Source organism: Diabrotica undecimpunctata, chromosome 6, assembly GCF_040954645.1.
Source record: "Diabrotica undecimpunctata isolate CICGRU chromosome 6, icDiaUnde3, whole genome shotgun sequence".
Taxonomy (NCBI): Eukaryota; Metazoa; Arthropoda; class Insecta; order Coleoptera; family Chrysomelidae; genus Diabrotica; species Diabrotica undecimpunctata.
Window position 1 is genome coordinate 122,044,598 of NC_092808.1, and position 18,479 is coordinate 122,063,076.

The 18,479-nt window shown below is 33.1% G+C and overlaps 1 protein-coding gene and 1 long non-coding RNA gene across 2 annotated transcripts in view; both read right to left on the reverse strand.

The window, feature by feature from the left end:
* Positions 1–13,714, reverse strand: part of LOC140443803 (uncharacterized) — a 124,890-nt gene extending 111,176 nt beyond the window's left edge. Inside the window, 1 exon segment of the mRNA XM_072535259.1 lies at positions 13,528–13,714. The gene's annotated coding sequence lies outside the window, so the exon portion shown is untranslated.
* A 1,008-nt stretch (positions 13,715–14,722) lies between these two features.
* Positions 14,723–15,365, reverse strand: LOC140442805 (uncharacterized). The gene is made up of 2 exons (XR_011951148.1): positions 15,269–15,365; positions 14,723–14,993 (listed from the first exon to the last, which is right to left on the reverse strand). It is a non-coding gene; the product is annotated as an uncharacterized lncRNA (long non-coding RNA).
* Between the last annotated feature and the right edge of the window lie 3,114 nt (positions 15,366–18,479).

Consider the following 18,479-nt stretch of genomic DNA (forward strand, 5'->3'; position numbering starts at 1 on the left):
GAATACGATCAAGCAGAATTTGGAGACCTTCAATATTATCTGACAGAATTACTGTATCGTCTGCATATCTAATCACATTAAGTAGTTCCCCGTTGATTTTTATTCCATATGGTTGTCCCTCAAGTGCCTTTTTAAATAACTGGTCCGAGTAAATATTGAACAATGTTGGCGATAAAATGCAACCTTGTCTGGCTCCTCGTTGTATGGAGATTTCATCGGTGTATTTATCTCCAATTTTTACGATAGCAGTTTGATTCCAATACAAATTTTTAATGACACGAATATCCTTGTCATCTATTCCGATATTTTTCAGTATTTGCATTAATTTTATATGCTGTACTTTATCGAACGCCTTTTTGAAGTCCACGAAACATGCAAATACATCTTTCCTTTGGTCACGGCATTTTTGCAATAAGATGTTAAGAGCAAAAAGTGCCTCCCTGGTTCCCATAGCATTTCTAAAACCAAATTGGGTATCTTCGAGATCTTCTTCGCATTTGCGTTTAATTCTGTTGTGCAGTATTCTTAGGAAAATTTTAAGAGTATGGCTCATTAGGCTAATTAATCCTAATGAGCCATACTCTGAGCTACGATATTCTGAGCATTTTCTTGCATTATGTTTTTTAGGGATTTCGACAAAGATGGATTTGAGCCAATCTGTGGGAATCACTCCGGTGTTATATATTGAATTAAAAAGTCTTACTACTACTTTTATGTTATCATCCTCTATTAGTTTCACCAACTCAGTTGGTATATCATCTGGACCACAAGCTTTTCTAATTTTAGCATTATTTATAGCGTGTTCTACCTCGCATTTCATAATTTCTGAGCCGTCAGTACAGTTTTGGTAGAATTCAGCAATATTATTCCTGTCATCTTCAAACAACTCTGATATATACAGCTGCCATTATTTTCTTATTTCGTGCTCATTTACAATAATTTTGTTATTACTGTCAACGAGTACAGAGGGAACTCGTTTTTTAAATATGTTACTCATTTCTTTTAGTTTTTTGTGCATATTAAATAAGTCGTGTTTAGTTATTACATCCTCCATTTAGTCGCACCTTTCTCTCATCCATTTTTCTTTGGCTAATTTGATCCCTTTTTTTAGTCTTCTCTGCGGGTATCTATATTCTGTTTCATTAGATTTTATCAGTCGAAGTTGTTCCATTAATTTCAAGATGTAGTCTGTCATCCACTTATTTTTCTTGATTAAGTTTTTTCTATAATCATTGTTTGTGGAGATTTCGTTAACTTGGTTTTTAAATTCACTCCATAGTTCTTCTGGATCTTCTAGTTGTTCTCCGATGTTTTTTATTCTATTGTTAAATTCTTTTTTAATGTTATGTTTTATGTTTATATCGTCAAAGTTAAGTACATTGGTTTTTGGTTTTTGTCGCTGAATTCGTTTTAGCCTTAGTTTAATATCTACTACAAGTGGTTGATGATCAGATCCAATATCAGCTCCAGGAAATGTAGTGACTTTTTTGACGGCATTTCGGAAACGCTCATTTACAAGTATATTATAGTCTATTTGATTTCTTGAGGATTCAGGGTTATTGCCATCATCAAATGGGGCTTTCTTCCACACAGACTTCTGCACCACATATGTATTACTGTGATATTAAAAGATTAATATAAACTACAATAAAATCCAACATAGGAAAATATAAAATCTTGATTTTTCACTTTATATTTTCTAGATATCTATTGTCCTTAACTTTAATTTCCTTGCGCCTTCGCCATTTATTGCAGCTTTTTTTTATCACTATTATTTTATAGTAAACGTAATAAAATTACTTACCTTACTCACGTCTTATCCTAGTTGATTCAAGAGAAGAAAATCAGTTTGTTCCTACTGCTTATATTAACTGGAACTCAAACAATGTAGATAAACAACTATTAGTAGATATCAATTATAAGAACTACAAAAAATGAATTTTGGAAAAACTGATTTTGCAATTTACAACTAAAACGTGTTGTGGTTACTACCAAAAACGAAGCAATAAACATACAAACTAATACGCAAAAGAACTAAATAGACAAATTTTTAAATAAAAAATGTATTGCGATTGATTTGATATTATTTATACATGAGTATATTTGAGTTGGTTTGAGATGAAATAAAAGAAAACGTTCTCAGAAAAAAACATGAATTTAAACACAATAGTTTGAGACAGACTGTTCTGAATAAACCAATAGTATAAAATTAACTTGGACGAAAGTGATAGTCGTAAATAAAGATATAAAAGTGACGTAGAAGAATTAAATAAAGATAATAGATCTTAAACTTTAAGTGTTAAAAATAATCAAATATAGTCAATTCTAAAGTGTAATGTAGTGAAAGATGCTGAATAAATTTTAAAAATCTAATAAATATAGTGTATAGTGTATATAGTGTTTTATTTACAATAACAAAAGAGCATTTTAGATTAAAAAAAATTTCCACATTGAGTTTTGTTATTATTATGTAAATTTTAATCTCTTATGCAAAAATGTATTTTCTTATGTACTTTTAGTTGACGTTGCTATTGCATAGTAATTATTTTTTCTAATTATTTCCAACTTCAAGTTAGAGTGGAAGACTTGCAATTGTCGGGGCTTTAGAAATATATACGGCTTCAAAGTAAGGCTTCATACCCATAAGTTAGTTATGAATAAGTTATAACCAAATAAACATGCGTGGATCAATTAAGAACATGACATAATTAAGTGCTTCAGATCTGTGATTAACTTTGTTGATTGAATATGACACACACTCATCATAAACATCTATGCACACCATCCTCAATCTAAATGGTGCTCAATCAGAAAATCACCAGACAGCCGCTCTACAACTGATTCAGCATACGGGCAGATTTGTACTACGGCTACTGCATTCCCCATTTCTGAGGTGTGAAGTATAAAGGCTAAAGGCTTTAAAAGCTATAAAGTAACCGAAAATAAGGAAACGCATTTACAACGCTCTATAAATTAAGTCATCTCTTCCAATACTGACACTTTACTTCAAAAAAGCCCATTTGTAACACCATAATCCGCAAGAACTCTAAAGCCAAAGAGAACTAATCTTGAAGACACGCATTCGGAAAACCTTCATCAATAATCGCGAACCATCTTTTGCACTGAAGAATGATCAATTAACTCTCCTACTAGACAACACTGCCAACTTATCTAATTCTATAATCTCGACCCAGGACTTCACTTCTGATTTGCTACGTCTCACTCACATGTTAAAACAAATCCGTCCCTATTTAAAATAAAATAACTTGAATAAAAAAATATTTGCTTATCTTGGAGAGGTGGATTTGTGAATTACTAAGTAATGTATCACACTAATCACAAACCAGCACTTGTTAGTAGCTTTATTTTTTACATTGCACTCTAGTACCATGGAATATTGAAAGATTTTTCCATCGCTTGGCTATACTACTACAGATTATCATTGCATCTCCCTCAAACATGCAGACCTCTTAAATATGTCATAATTAGATTTCTAAGATCAACAATTACAAACTTATGTATATTCACAAAATCTGCTGCAGATACCATAAACACTAAAAGGCAAATGGATGTAATCTTCACTGATTGTGCAAAAGCATTTGATAGGGTTTGAAAAACTGGGCTTATTCGGCCTTTCAATTAATGCAGTAATGTTTCTGCATACATATCTAACAGATAGAAGCCAAAAAGTTAAAGTTAGTAATTCTTTCTCAGAGGCATATTCGGTAATGTCAGGAGTTTCTCAGGATAGCAACCTAGGACCACTCTTATTTGCTTGCTTTATAAATGATCTTTGTAGATGTCTCAAGTTTCCGTCTTGCTTAAGGTATGCAGATGATTTTAAGATGTTTAGAGTTGAAGAAAATCAATGTGATTGCCAAGTATTACAACTAGACTTAAATGCAGTATCTAATTGGTTTCAGATAAATGTAATGGATCTAAATGTTGACAAGTGTTCAGTGATGGCATTCACAAGTAACAGGAACCTTATAAAAATGAATTACGATATAAATAATAGAGAATTGCCAAGAAAATCAGTGTGTAATGATCTTGGTGTGAATTTTCAACAAAACTTGCACTTCGATGAACATTATCACATCACTACTAATAAGGCTTTTAGGAAATTATGATTTTTAATTAGAAACACAAAACATTTTAAGATGACAAATAGCATAACTCCTTGGTTAAACCACACCTCGAGTATGCTTATGCAGTTTGGGCATTTCATACAGAAGCAAATATAGAGTTACTTGAAAAGGAACAAAAAAGATTTTTAAGATATCTTTATGTTAGGAAATATAACTCTTATCCTTACTTGGTGTCTTACAGAAGTATGTTGTAAAACTTTTAAATTTGTCACACTGGAACAGACACGGAGAATGCAAGCAATGTTGTTTGTATATGTTGACCTGAATAACTTAAAATATAAAGATTTATTCTTCATTAACTACATAAAGTTCTTTGTACCTAAGATTAACTTAAGGTTAAGTCGTAGAGGGCTGTTTTGTATTTATGAGACAGATTTCTCGCCCATAAACATCATGATGAGGCAGTGCAATATAATTCTAAAACATAGCAACATAGATATCTTCAACACCAACGCCATTAAATTTAGCTTTCTGCCTACTTCAACCACTATATTTTGGTGGGTATATCTGGCATAGATACTCCGTGTATATGTGTGCGTCTTTATATATATTTTTATATGTGTGCGTGTGAAATGCATACTTGTAATTACATTTTTTTCTGTAAAATGTGTTTGTTGTGAAATAAATAAATAAATAAATATCAAAAACTCTGTTTCTCACCGACCGACTCAGCTCTTTTCTGGCAATGCAGCATATGTATCTCAAACATCCTTTAGAGAAAATAATAAAATCTGAACAAAAAATTACCCAAAAAAACAACATAACTCATAAATTTAGATGAATCCCATCGTATGAAGGAATTATCGGCAATAAAGAGGCAGACAAAAATGCTCGTGATACTGCAGCAAGTGGGGAAACTGAATTAGTGCGCGAGAGTGTACCTAAAGATCTCTAAACGTTTTTTTAAACAAAAAGTGATTAGTCGGTAGCAGCGCAGATGGTTTATGTCGCAATCTAAGCTAAGATTACTAAAACCAGATACACGACAGTGGAAAACAGGTTATTCAAACAGTTTTAACGCGCCTACATGTAGGAAACACTAAGATCACATACTAATACCTACCTTCGGGCAGTGAACGCCCCTTGTTCGACCTATGTGCTACGCCTCTTACCATCATCCGTTTGTTAATTGAGTGTCTACATTATCAAAGGGAAAGTTTAATAAACAATCAACCAAACACTCTACCAGCTCTATTAGGAGAAAACTGTCCAGAAAAAACCTATTAAATTACGTCAATCAATATTTATTTTCAACTAAAACTTATTGTTAAGCTTTGTTTACTGAGTAACACTGCTAATAACCTGTTGGTGAATGCGGCGACTTTGCATTATTAAAAAAAGAGATTCCTGCAATGGTCTTATACACATATGTCCAAAAGTTTGGAACATTGGAATATTTCATCTTTTTATTGATGTTTATATATAAACTCTTCTGAATAATTAAACATCATTTTGTTTTAATTCTCAACAATACTAAATAAATCTCAAAACCAGATAAACGATATGCAAAAAAATTATTTATTCTCTTGGAGTGAAAAACTTACAATGTACAACTTACATTTAAAAGTAAATTAGTATAGAAAAAAATAATTTTTAATAAAACTAATAATTAGTAATTCCTCAATTGGCCTGTATGCATGCCTGTAGTAGGGATGGCGGTTTTTGACAAAACACCGGTTTTCGGTTATACCGTTTTTTTTTGCTTACAGTTTAACCTGGCGGTTATAACCGGCCAAAAAAACCGGTTTTTCCAAAAACCGGTTTTCGGTTTTTTTAATCCAATAGGTTAGAAGTTTGCACTTTCAGTTTGCTTCTGTATTTATAAAATAAAATAAAATTTAAATTATGGTTGTGTTTGGAATAATTACTTGAGAATAATAATTATGATTTTGATCCAAAATAATACCTAACCTAATCCTAATCACCGTAAAAACCTAATAACCGGTTTTTACTTTAAAAATAAAAAACCGGTTATAATCGGGACAAAAAAACAACCGATAAAACCGGTTATTGCGAAGTAAAAAAACCAGTTTTCTGTTAAAACCGGTAGGTTTTTCCCATCCCTAGCCTGTAGGCATGGGGCATGGGGCATTTGGCATGCTGCCGATTAACTGGTCGAGCTGGTCTTGCGGAATTCTCTCCCCTTCTTCACGGGCAGCATCTTTTAGTTCTCGAAGTGTAATAGGGGGATTGTTTCGCTTCTTGATACGTGTTTTGAGAATGTCCTAAGCATGTTCAATAACGTTCATGTCGGGGGAATTCGAAGGCCACTGTAATGTAGATATTTCTTTTTCTTCCAGAAAATTTTGTACTGCTGCTGTTCGATGAGGAGGTGCGTTGTCATGCATAAACACAAATTCATCACCTACTGCCCCTTGCAATAAACATATGATAGGATTTAAAACTTCCTCGATGTACACAGCACCAGTGACTCTTCTCTATAGAACTAGCAGTGGCGTCCATTTACCACTCATAATACCACCCCAAACCATAATACTGCCACCTTCAAATGGGACATGCGGTTGGGCTGTTTCTAGTCGGGTTTGTCGTCCTGGGGCCCTCCAAACCAGTGATGTTCGCAAATCCGATACCAAGCCAATTTTTGACTCATCAGAGAACATCACGTTATTCCAGTTAGGACCATGATGCACCATATCTCTAGCCCATTGCAACCATACTATTTTGTGTTGGTAGGTTAGTTTAGAAACACGTAGCGGTCTTCTACGATATAAATTTATTGCATTTAGTCTGCTTGTTATTGTTTGCCGTGAAATATTCAGTCTTTGAAGCCTAGAAATTTCTCTGGATATACCACTTGTAGATTCCAGACGATTTGTACGAGCTATCAATGGTATTTGCCGGTCTTGTGCTGCTGTTGTACATCGACTTTTACCAATTCTGGGATGATCCTTGACGTCATTTGTAACTTGGATTTTTTTTTTTAATTTTCGATACAGCACTCTGAGTAGCATCAACAATATTCGCGTTATAACTTTGACTAAAGCCCTTTTGTAACAAAGAAATTACTCTATATATGTCAAAATGAGATATCACGTTTCTAAGCATTTTTAAACGGCTCAATTCAAATTTAAACAAAAACTGAAAAAATGTGTAAATACGCTAATCAGCGTATGTTTATCAGAATGTGATCAAAATCATACAAAAACGATTCAAATTTTTTATCATTTTCATTTAAAAACGCTCTAGAATGAATATTAATAACAATTTTAAAACCACCATTGTACGTATTCCAAACTTTTGGACATGTGTGTACATTTCTAACTTTGTTCAAAATATTCGCAGAATTTCTAACTGAAACTACCATACGAACAGAAAGATATTCGATATTCGACATTCACTGACCATTATTATGACAAGATTATAAGAAAATTAGAACAGAATTACACAGAAAATAGAATGGAGATAAACAAAAAAAATGAATTCGTAACAACTGAAAGCAACAATATGGTGATAGACGAAAGAAGAGGAATTTAAAAAACAGTTAAATTTAAGTATAAACTATTTATAATAACAAACATAGGAACAACTGAGGAATATATAAATAATATACTAAGAAAAATACAAAATTGTACAAGAAAACTGAACTAAGTGTTATAAAACAAAACAATACTATAAATACAAAAATGAGAACACACAGGAACACAGAGAAAAATTTCAATACAGATAGAACTTTCAAGGAAATTTTGTGGTATCACTAGACGAAACAGAACAAATAAGTAGAGACTAAGAAACATATGATAATTACTAAATTAATGCTGAAAGAAAAAGTCTAGCTCGATCAGGATACGTTGGAAGAGGGGAGTCAGTATCTTCTTCTTCAAGTGCCATCTCCGCGGCGGAGGTCGGCAACCATCATGGCTATTCGGACTTTTGAGACGGCTGCTCTGAAAAGTTCATTTGATGTACATCCGCACCACTCCTCAGGTTGCACAGCCATGACATTCTACGCCTCCCTATGCTTCTCTTTCCTTGGATCTCTCCCTGCATAATCAGTTGGAGCAAGGTGTATTTCTCTCCACGTGTAATATGTTCGAGATATTCCAATTTTCTTGTTTTAATTATATTTAAAATTTCTATTTCTTTATTCATCCTTCTCAGAACCTCTTTGTTTGTGACGTGTTCTGTCCACGATATTTTCAGAATTCTTCTATACACCCACAGCTCGAATGATTCCAATTTTTTCATTGATGTCGCATACAAAGTTCAAGATTCTATTCCATAAAATAAAGTCGAAAAAACATAGCACCTCGCCAACCTAACTCTTAGTTCCAATTTTAAATTTCTTTTTCATAGCACTCTTCTTATTTTGTTGAAATTTGCTCTAGTCTTTTCTATTCTGATTTTGATTTTGATCTCCTGAATGTAATCATTTGTGGAGTTAATCATTGTTCCCAGATATGCATATTTGTCTACTTATTCGACGTTGGTTCCGTTTATTAGAAGATTCTCGTTATTTCTTTGAGTTTTCGATATTCTCATAAATTTCGTCTTCTTGAAATTCATTGTTAGACCACACTCTTTTCCATACTCCGCTAATCTGGTCACCAGTCTCTGAAGATCTTCAATATTTTCGGCTCAATCACAGTGTCGTCCGCATATCTAATGTTGTTAATGGGAACTCCATTTACCTTTATTCCAGCTGTTTCAACCTAAAGAGCGTTTTTCAGGATCTCTTCGGAGTAGGCATTAAAAGAATTGGCGACAATACGCATCCCTGTCTCACTCCACATCTTATTTCAATTTCTTCTGACAGCTTTTCGTTAACACGTACTTTTGCTCGTTGTTTATAGTATAAATTTGATATGATCCTGAGGTCGTTGTAGTCAATCTTCTTTGATTTCATGACATTCATTAATTGTTTATGTCGTACTTTATCGAATGCTTTATTATAGTCAATAAAACATACGTATATATCTTGATTGACGTCCAAGCATCTTTTTATCAGTATATTAAGTGAAAAAAGAGCTTCACGCGTTCCTAGGCCTTTGCGAAAACTAAATTGTGTATCATTAACGTCTATGTCCAGTTTATGATATATTCGGTCAGTATAAGCCGGGTAAAAACATGCTCCTAATACCGTGTCGAACCACGTCGCGTTCTTAAGTGTAAACGGTGTCATGTAGCCGCGTACTGTACTTCGACACGTCAAAGAAGTGACATTCTAGCGTCCCACTGGTTTATGGTAACAGCCTTTGCATAAAAGGAAATGCGAACGCCACGCCGTATGCCTTGAACTCAGCTCTGGACTAGTTTGCGAATTTTTTCGAATTCGATGGAATGAGCCAAGTAGAATAGTTTAATTCTAGTCAAAAAATTATCGAGAAAAAGAGATGTTATGGGCTATAAAAAATCCCAGATATTATAATAAAATAAAAAGAAACGAGGCATGGAAGGAGATTGTCGCGAAAATGGGAATAACAGCGGATGAATGAAAAAAAATGACCAATCTTTTATCTGGATTACGGTGAGAAAAAGGAAAAATAAAAAAATTACTGGCATTGTTTGCCACCATCTCCTTTCACGAGTATTTTTTATTTTATTATCTGATCTGATCTGATCAATAATGCATAACAATATAGTCTGCTGTAGCAACGTTTATTTTGCAGATACGGATTTAACGCAATTACTGATGAAATGACAAAATGTAGATACAACATACGAAGCGGCGATCAGTTCGTGTACCAACGTCTCGAACAGCCTGTTGATCGCATCGCCGTCCGCGATGATTTTCGAGTCGGTATTCGGAGCATGTCTGTACCCAGCTTAAGACGTCAAAGATCGTTTAGAGATTAACTAAACGATGCAATAGAAATAAGAAACTTTCAAGGTGCAGATTCTCATGATAGAAAGAGCTGGATACATTAAAAACTGAGAAAATTAAATCAATATGCCCAGTCAAGAAGGATTTAAGCTGCTCACTAAAGAACGAACTGGAAGAGAAAAGATATATCCGAATAAGGATCTTCATGACTGATTAACTAATTACATTATTAATAGTTTATACAAAAAGAAAATAAATTCTATTTAAAATATAGCGTGGTTAGTGCATTTTCTTGTTGCGAAAAGGAATGGCAAGAGAAAGTCTTTAAACTCTTGAAGTAGACTGTACCTTCTCGCCATTCCTTGCATAAAAAACTATAACCGAACAAGATATTAAATTAAAACAATCAGGTAATTAACGTAAATAATATATATAAAATAAATATCAATTTGTATTCGATTGCAAATAAAGCTCTATAGTCCAGGAACTCAACACACAAAACAGGTGAGTTTAACAATAATAAATAATTCATTCCAAACATGTGAGCTGCGAAATCTAACTCATCGTAAGCGATATCAAGCAAAATTAAAATAAAATTTTAACGTTAAAAAGGGGTAAAAAGAAGAATTATTGCGATTAATATTCAAAAAAGAGGATGTAAAACATGTCAAAGGATGAAAAGGTTGCCAATATAAGTCGATAATACTGATGTACAGGAGATAGCCAATCATAATGATCTTGAATACACATTTCTAATACAAAAAAAAACATAAGATTACAAGGAAAGTTATATCAAGGAATTATCAATCAATTATGTAGTATACTAAATTTCAAAAAACAAAGAGGAGCTGGATAAGAGACGTACGGATGCGAAGAAGCTATGAAATAGGTAGTAATCACTACCTACTGTAAACTACATGTACCAGCAAAGAAATAGAAATAAAAAACACAAAAGACAAACAGAAATACGAGGAAATAATTAAAATAAATAAACCATGGAAAGGAACAATAAACATCAGATATAAGGAGGAGTTACAGACGGAAATGGACAAAGAAGGAGAAATGACAGAAATAATAGAATAATAAGTATGGCTGACAAAATATCATAAAAATGTTAAAAATCGTTTTTAATAAATAAATGTATAGAAATAAGTGAAGTACCTACAGCTTGGTTAAATGCTCTTATAATACTGAGATTTAAAATGGGAAATAAATATAAATTAGAAAACTATAGACCCATTAGTATGTTGTCAGTCTTGTATAAGCTGTTTGTAAAAATAATTAAATTGCAACTAACAAACCAACTGGATAGTTATCAGCCTCGGGAGCAGACAGGATTTGGAAGAGGTTATAGCACCATAGATCATATATAAGTAATAAAAACACTAATTGAAAAATCAAACGAATACAATATAACACTCTGGATAGCTATGGTAGATTTCGACACCTTTCTAACCGACTCATGTGAAAGTCCTGTCATTGCAGATACTTGACGTGTTGATGCAGTAGACTCTATTGCAAAATTTCCAAGGACCTTAATTTAGGATGCTTCATTCAGTAACCTTGAGGCATCCCTTTTTTTATTTTGCACTGATCCCGTTTCTCTAAACTTTTCAACTAAATCGCGGACATATACACGTGACTTACATTTTTGTCTGGATGCCTTTCATGAAATATTTGAGCTGTAACACTGGTTCTGGGAGGCAAATATGAAAATGATCTCCACGCATTCAGGTATACTGTAAACCATCGTGATAACTACAGCTGAATGACAGTACTCATCGTACCAATGACGAAAACTAATGACATTTAAAATTCTCAAATAAATCAAAAATTATTGAATCTGACAGAACCCAAAAAACAGATGTTTTCAACTTGTTTTGCAAAAACGGCAAATTAAGTTTTTATTTAACAAAAAAAAAATTCCGACTGGCACTTATCATTAAAAATAATAGTCTGGGAGATAGCATTACAAAAACAAAAGTCATAGTAGGCCGGCTGATATTAACACCCTGTATAATTATTAAACAATAATTATACAGGGTCATCAACAGAAGCAACAAAAACTTCATTAAATTTTCCATTTAAGCTAAAGTGTCACAATTATTGCTTTACCCTGTATAATTATTATTTATACCATTGGGTAGCATTTTTAATCTTTTCGATCATGTATTACAAGTAGCGGTTTGCAATTTAAACTTTTTTGATTGTGGTGGGTGGGGTCTAGGGGGTTGATGGGGGTGAGTTCTCTTTCATGTCATTTTAGTTCCCCCTTACTATCCTAGAAACGGTTTCAAACATCAGCTTTTGTTCGTGAGATATAGCCCATTGTAAGTTTTAAAATTGACACACTGTATAGTCCAACGCTGACATATGGAGCAGAAAACATATCTTAAACCGAAGACACCAGAGGATACAAGCAGCAGAAATGAAATACGACACAATAACGACAGGAGCAAGAAGGACAGATAGACTCAAAAGTGAAGAAGTAAGAAACAGAATAAAAATTAAATCGTTACTTGACACAATAAATGAGAAAAAAATAGTATAGCTCGGACCTATAACACGAATCAACAATAACAGATAAGTAAAAAGAGTGTGGGAAGCTAAACCAATAGTGAAAAACAGAAGAGATATACCAATAACAAAGTGGAACAGAGACTTAGCAGAGATATTGCAAAATGAGGGCAGATCTTGGCAAGAAGTAACACAATTGGCAAAAAGAATAAAAGAATGGAGAAAATTCATCAAAAGCTAGAATCACCTCCCTCGACACCTAACGGTAGAAGAGGAACGATTATATATCTATGTTTATATATATATATGTGTTAATTGATTTGGTTAATACACCCAATTATTTAGCGCGAATTTATTCCACGCTTTTCATTAAAAAATCAATGACGTCACTTAACCGTTAAATATGACGTCATAAAATTACTATAGGTATATATATTTGAGGTTGCGCATTCAATAATAAAAATCAGTTTTCCTAAACGATTTCTGTACAAAAAAATGCCTGTACTAATAAACGAAAAATAAACTAAGACATGTCAACTCTATATAATTACGGATGAGCTACCACATTGCTGTTTATTGACCTCTATTATAGGATAATAAACTATAAAAATTTGTTACAATTTGGTTGTAAACTGGTGAAATAAACATAGCGATATATACAATTTACTCCAAATCATCCGTACTATTAATAGAAAATCATCGACCTTATTAATATATAAACTCCTATTTTTGAAGGGAAATATTGAATAAACAAACTTAACAATGTGCCAGTATTATATAGGAACGTTATTTCCAAATATAAATCCGAAGTTAGTAGTTTTTATCACGATATAAGTAAATTTAGTTTAATTTTAAAAATTAATATCTAAATAAGGTTGCAGGTAAACACACCTTTACTACACCCTTAGTTTATTCAATTTCCATTTAGGTCAGCGACTTTTACTGAAAGGGTGCATTTCTCATAAAATCGATATTGTTAAATAAAACCTCTAAAACATAGCCAATTGTACTAAATACTTGTCAGCTTCAAATATCCCGAAACATCCAACACCAAAAAACAAAAACTCTAAAAAAATTTACCTGGAAATCCTGAAATCCTAAGTAGATAATAAGTGGGTGAAAAACTTATATCACATTTTCTTTAAAATTACATAATTATTTACAGATTCTGTTGCAGTAAAAGGCATGAAAATAAACTAAAAAAGGTTTTTCTACATAACTACGAGCGAGAAAGCTGCCGTAGTGGTGTAGCGTAGTTCGTAGTACTCCCGCGCCGGAGACAGAAAATGTGTCGATTTTCTGACCCCTGAAAAGCGCGAGGAGTGGGGAGTAAGGGCGGATCCGCGTACAGAGACGTGGAAAAACGGAAAATATTTTTAAAAGCGGTCTGATAAATGCTGTCATTTTAAAGGTGAGTTAATGTGCGTGCGGTTAGAATTTGTTTCTATCAAATACCCATATTTTCCATTACATTACAATATGGGGAGTAAAAATTTGGCTAGCTATTTACGGGGTATTCAGAGATTATTTTTCTTGACTAAAAATTATTTTTTTTGAAAATTTACCCTAAATTATTTTATAAAAAAAATTAAACTAGATAAAGCCTAGAGCACTATAAATGCGAATCTTCTTCTTCTTTTTGTAGTCATGACTTCTTCTGTTTTTCAATGTACCTATAGTAAGTTGTTCCATCGTTTTCGTGGTCTTACTACTGATCGTCTTACTATTGGGGAACCGTCTCTTGCCGTCTTTACTACTCTATTTGTTGTCATTCGTCTTATATGATTCCATTCTACTTTTCTATTTCTTAACCAGTCCTTGATGTTCTCCACCTTGCATCTACGTCGTATATCTGTACTTGTACCTCTGTCCCGTAGTGTCCTACCAATAATTATTTTAAGAGTTTTCATCTCTCCTATTTGTACCATTCTTTCTATCCTCTCGGTGTCAGGTCGTGTTTCTGCTGCTATTTAATTATCGATCTGATGACTGTTTTGTAAATTCTGCCAGTCATTTCTTTCCTAATAATTTTATTTCTCCCTATTGTTTTGTAACGATATGGCATCCTTCAACCTGTAAACAGGCGTTGGGTGCCAATATGTAACGATAAGACTACCAAAGAGAATTGAAATACTATTATAAAATAATACTTCAATCAACTATGGAGCTAATCGTCTATGCTTCGCCTACCTCAGTCGCTCAAGTGTGAATCCGTCTTGTCTTAAACTATGAATTAAACAATGAAAATTCAGTTGGTAACAAATAAAACAGTGAATTAACTAATCATATTTATTTAGCATTAAACAAAATAATGATATATAGTTTGCACAAGCAAACCATGCCTATAGCTTTACAATAAAATGAAATGATACTTGTTGCCTCCAGATTATGTGGGTAGGTCTTAGTTGTTTGCCATTTGAGTGGTCTTGAAGACAGCTACAGTCTTAGTTAGTTGGTTTTATACGTGGTTAATCCATTGTCTACGATGTTTTTTCTCACGAAAGGAGAAGCAGAAATTAGTTTTATTCAATAAACTATCCCATAAACTGAAATATAACACAGGGTGTATTGAGAGACATCAAAGGGGGCTAACTTCCTTACCAAGTATTTTACAAAATCACAATTAAACAAATGGCAAATGGCAAGGACAAAGTGAAATAGAATTATTATTAAAATTAGTTAAGTTTTTTAAGATTTCTATATGTATAAAATCGAAAACGTGGCATTTGAAGAAGTGAGGTTATGAATATTGAAAATACTGTCAGAATTATAAAATATCGGTTACAATGAAAGTACTCATCCCAAAGAGATTTCTACAGACCATAAAATGACCCTTATTTCATATTTTCTTCTTTTATAAATTTCAACTGCACACAAAAATTATCCCACCACATTAGAAAAGTTGATCGACTGATATAGTGGGGACTTGAGACAAAAGAGACTACAATGAAGTATAGCACAGATTCCATAGAGCATATGTCTATGATGGAATTAGTTCTTCTTTCAAAGTAGAACAGAATATTTAGACTACCGGACAGGAAGAGAGAGGACGCCAACTATTTTTTGAAGAAAAAATAGTAAAAAAAAACTGAAGGTTAAGGAATTGATAAATTATTAAACAAATTAAAATAAAATAATTATGTAATAGTTATTTAACCAACAAGTGTATTAATAAGGGCGATTAACAATTGAGATATATTAACGCCCGAGAGAAGCGAGTGCGTTAATGTTCGAGATTGTTAATCGCCATTTTAATTCACGAGTTCAACTTCAAACTTCAACGTTTTATTGTATTTACTATCGTCGATCGAGAAGAAGTGGACAGAGGGGCATTACAAATGATTCGATCCTCATATCTACATTCGAATCTGTCCATTTTATTAGTTCATTTATCTCTTTTATTTGTCCTCTCACCATTTTCCATATTTTATTTTGTTTTCCGTAGAAGTCGTGTTCCATCTGTGTAGAGAAGCTCTACCAGTGTTCCCTTTTTATTTATCTGACTAAAAGTATTTGTTTAATTTCTGACTCATTTATAGTGGTTGAATGCCTGTTGTGTTCTGTATTGTAAAAAGGCTTTCCTCTTTTTTTCAGATTTTGTCGTCATTTCCTCTCTAAACCATGGGGTTTTCTTATTTGATAAGTTCTTGTTCGTTCGTTCGTTTACTTTCCAAGTGATTCTGTTTGCTGCGTTAATTATGGTATTTTGGAGTTTTTCACAGCTTTCCTAGATGTTATCGTTTTCTAATATTTCATTCCCAGGAATCTTCTCTGATAATATTTTTCTTTGTAAGTATTCCGTGGATTCCTTATTTAGTCCTTCAACTCTAATTTTTGTTTGTGTTGACGCCGTTCTCTTGGGAAGTGAAGTATTTTATGATGGTTCTTATTTTACATAATACTAGGCCATGGTCGATACCTACATCATCTATGTACTTGTGTTGGTCTTTGTGATCAAAAAATGTGTTCTTTATTCTAAGTTCGTTATTCGTGAAGAAGTTTATCATCAGTTCTCCATTTCCGTTTTTAACATTCTCGTTATGTCTTTGCTTAATTCTGGGTATTACTTGATTGCCTATTCAAGCGTTAAAGTATCCCAATATTATCATCTTTCCTCTGACTTGATCTACTAGGGGAAGGGTGTACAAAATGACATAGTAGGGTATAATGACATAGTGCTTGTATATACCGAATTCGTTGTTCAGGAGTGCTCAGAAACGAATATCTAATTGTGGCGTGGGTACCAGTCAGTTCCGCTTCATCGGTCAGAGTGGGAGCACGTTCGACTATTTTATTTTTGGCATCGAAAAGTTTTTGGCGCAAAATATTAAAATCTTCTATATGTTTTACGTACGATAAACCGGTAAGTTTAAATATTTATCATAAATTATGAGGATTATTGTTTTATTGTTTTCCTATTTCAAATTTAGTAAATAAGTTAGTGTTTTGTCAAAAATTGTATTTCTTTAAATTAAGTTCATGTGGAGTAAAATGACATAGGGGTGTAGAGGGCACAATGGCATAGTATGTCATTTTACCCGATCGTACATAGATAAAAATAATGTGCCTTACAAATGGATAACATTTCTCTTTTTTACAGATTACGCCGCAAAATTACGCAAGAACGACCAATAGGCAATCATGGGATACAGATTCTATGGTAAAGGCAATAGAAGCTGTTAATAAGTGTGAAATGGGGTGGCTCAAGGCATCAAATATATTCAATATACCTCAAGCGACCCTAAGAAGGCATGCCTCGCAAAAAAAAATAAAAATTTAAAAACAGGCGAAAAACGACTGGGCAGGTTTAAACCTACTTTTCCCATAGAAATAGAAAGACGGTTGATCATTTAAACATGCTAGAGTCAAGGTTCTTTGGACTAACGAGACGAGACGTATTTTTATTTTTTTTTATTTTTTTTTTATTTAGCGTATGGACTTTCACAGTACGATAAATATACAAATACAATAATATATACATATATATTAAATATATTATTTAAACACGTAAACGTGCATTCGGAACGTAAATTCCGTGAAAATAATATTATTATTTATAACCTCCATGAAACCAACTCTAGCACAGCACCAGCAAGAATTGAAGAAGATATGAAGAAAGTTAAACAAACTTTAAGCGTGATCAATCCCAATATTCAAGTTAAAAAAGTCATTAGACTTGGTAATATCAAGAATAATATGTCACGTCCACTTAAAGTAGTCCTTGAAAATAAGAATGTAGCACTATCAATTTTAAAAAATAAAAATAAACTTGCTGCATCCAATATTAAGATTAGCTCCGATTCCACCTATCTACAGAGAAAATACCTTAGTGAACTTCGTACTAATTTGGCAGATAGGGTTTCAAAAGGTGAAGAAAATCTTACCATTAGGTACATTCGTGGCGTACCAAAAATAGTAATCCAGAAAAAAAACTGAATTCCAGGGGTACCTCCCACATTGTGTCTAATGAACTAACAGTATATTATCAGAATGTTAGAGGAATTAGAACTAAGCTTGGTGCTCTTGAAGAAAGTGCTGCTACAACTGACTATGATGTGCTTATATTTACTGAGTCGTGGTTGTGTGATGGTATCAGTAGTGACGAATTGGGACTTTTAGATTTTAATATATATCGAAAGGACCGCTCTCCATTAACTAGTGTTAAAGTAATTGGAGGGGGTGTCCTTATTGCAGTTAAAAAATGTTACTCATCGAGGTCTATTCTATTACCACATGCTCACTTGGAGGAACTGTTTGTCGAAGTTTGCACTCTGAATCAATGCTATATACTTGGTACAGTTTATCTTCCGCCTAATTCAGCCTTAATATGCTATGAGAATCATTGTATTAGTGTAGAATCTGTCTGTAACAATTTTCCTGAACACAAGTTCATTCTAACAGGAGACTACAATCTGCCAAACAGCGAATGGTACCATGATGAAAGAGGTGTCTTTAGTAATAATAGTAACACTGCTACTGATACTTTAGTTGATACTTTTGCATTTCATAACCTATTTCAGCTCAATCAAATT